The 2,709-nt window shown below is 39.4% G+C and overlaps 1 pseudogene; it reads left to right on the plus strand.

Annotated features, from left to right (window-relative positions):
* Nucleotides 1-615: 615 nt before the first annotated feature.
* LOC141520027 (mitochondrial pyruvate carrier 2 pseudogene) lies at nucleotides 616-992 on the plus strand (annotated as a pseudogene).
* Nucleotides 993-2,709: the final 1,717 nt, after the last annotated feature.

A 2,709-nucleotide genomic window follows, 5' to 3' on the forward strand; every position in this document is an offset into this window, starting at 1 on the left:
AAATCCCATTCAAAGTAACCTCAGACAATATAAAATACTTAGGAGTCTATTTGCCAAGACAGACTCAGAATCTTTTTGAAAACAATTACAAAATACTTCTCACACAAATTAAATCAGATTTAAATAACTGGGCAAATATCAACTGCTCATGAATAGGTAGAGCTAATGTAATAAAAAATGACAATTTTTCTTTAGGTTGTTGCAAGGCAAATGGGGTTAAGTGGCTTGCCCAAGGCCACACAGCTAGGTAATTATTAAGTGTCTGAGACCAGATTTGAATTCAGGTACTCCTGACTCCAGAGCCAGTGCTTTATCCACTACACCACCTAGCCGCCCCTAAAAATGACAATTCTACCAAAACTAAACTATCTGTTTAGTGCCCTACCAATAAAAATTCCAAAAAATTACTTTAATGAGTTAGAAAAAATTGTAAGTAAATTCATATGGAGAAATAAAAAGTCAAGAATTGCACCTCGGCCTCCCCTGGGCCCTGGGGCCACAAGCAGGGGGCGGCGCCACTCGGAGAGAAGGGCACCCTGGGGGGCGCAAGCGGCGGCTGGCTGAGGCCGGCCAAGGTGACGGGCCATGCTTGGTCACCGTGTCTCAGCCAAGGGCATGGCCGCCTCCAGGGTGTGAGGCCTGCGAGCCACCTACCACTGGATGCTCAACAAGGTGGAGCTGATGCTGCCCAAAAAGCTGAGGCCGCTCTACAACCACCTGGTAGGTCCTAAAACTGTATTTTTCAGGGCACCAATTATGAAATGGGGGTTGGTTTGTGCTGGATTGGTTGGCAAGGCCAGGCCTGCAGAAAAACTGAGCACAGCCCAGTCTGCTGTATTGATGGCTACAGGGTTCATTTGGTCAAGATACTCCCTTGTTATTATTCCTAAAAACTGGAGTCTGTTAATTTTTTTGTTGGTGCAGAAGGAGCCTCTCAGCTCTTTCGTATATGGATGTATCAACAGGAATTAAAGACTAAACAAGAATTGTAAAGAGCTCTTGATCTGCTGGACAAATCCAGAAGCAGTTATTGCCACCAAAGGGACCTAGTTTGATTAATTTAATTTTATTTGGTTTTCAAAAAGATAATGCTAACAATGTTAATGTTCAGCGGTTGAGACTGTAACACTAGTCATTATTCAGTACCTTGATTGAACTGAAAATAAAATACTTTTAGTAATAAAAAAAAGTCAAGAATTTCCAGGAGCTTAATGAAAAAAAGTACAAAACAAGGTGGCTTAGCCCTACCTGATCTAAAATTATATTATAAAGCATCAGTCATCAAAACTGTTTGTTATTGGCTAAGAAATAGAGTGGTGGACCAGTGGAATAGACTAGGTGTAAAAGCAGGAGATGATTATAGTAATCTGCTATTTGAAAAACCCAAAGAGTCCAGCCATTGGGATAAAAACTCCCTCTTTGATAAAAACTGCTGGGATAATTGGAAGTTAGTATGGAAGAAACTTAGATTAGACCAACACCTAACACCCTTTACCAAGATAAGATCCAAATGGTTACAGGACTTAGTCATAAAGAAAACAATACTGAAAGCAAAATAGAAGATCAAGGACTAGTTTACCTGTCAGATCTATGGAAAGGGGAGCAGTATATGACTAAGGAAGAGTTGGAGAACATCACTAAAAACCAATTAGATGATTTCAATTACATTAAACTAAAAAGCTTTTGCACAGATAAAACCACTGTAACCAAGATCAAAAGAAATGTAGTAAATTGGGAAACAATCTTTACAACTAATGATTCTGACAAAGGACTCATTTCTAAAATATAAAGAGAACTGAGTCATATTTTTATAACAAAAAGTCATTCCCCAATTGACAAATGGTCAAAGGATATACAAAGGCAATATACAGATGAGGAGATCAAAGCAATCCATAGCCATATGAAAAAATGCTCTAAATCATTAATTATTAGAGAAATGCAAATTAAAGCTTCTCTGAGGTACCACCTCATACCTCTCAGATTGGTCAATATGACCAGAAAGGATAATGATCATTGTTGGAAGGGTTGTGGGAAATCTGGGACACTATTACACTGTTAGTGGAGCTGTGAACTCATCCAACCTTTCTGGAGAGCTATTTGGAACTATGCCCAAAGGGCAACAAAAATGTGCATACCCTTTGACCCAGCAATACCACTACTGGGTCTATATCCTGAAGAGATGTTGAATAAGGGTCAAAACATCTCTTGTACAAAAATATTTATAGCAGCCCTGTTTGTGGTGGCAAAGAATTGGAAATCAAGTAAATGTCCTTCAATTGGCGGAATGGCTTAGCATACTGTGGTATATGTATGTCATGGCGCACTATTGTTCTATTAGAAACCAGGAGGGATGGGAATTCAGGGAAGCCTAGAGCAATTTGCATGAACTGATGCTGAGTGAGATGAGCAGAACCAGAAAAACACTGTACAGCCTAACAGCAACATAGGAGTGATGATCAACCTTGAAGGACTTGCTCATTCCATCACTGCAACAATGGGGAACAATTTTGGGCTGTCTGCAAAGGAGAGTGCCGTCTGTATCCAGATAAGGAGATGTGGAGTTTGAACAAAGTTCAAGGACTATTCCCTTTAATTTAGAAAAAAACAGATATCTTATTGTCTGATCTTGTTACCTCTTAGACTTCTTGTTTCTTCTTTAAGGATATGATTTCTCTCTCATCACACTCAATTTGGATCAAGGTACAACAT

This window comes from Macrotis lagotis, chromosome 4 (assembly GCF_037893015.1).
Source record: "Macrotis lagotis isolate mMagLag1 chromosome 4, bilby.v1.9.chrom.fasta, whole genome shotgun sequence".
Taxonomy (NCBI): domain Eukaryota; kingdom Metazoa; phylum Chordata; class Mammalia; order Peramelemorphia; family Peramelidae; genus Macrotis; species Macrotis lagotis.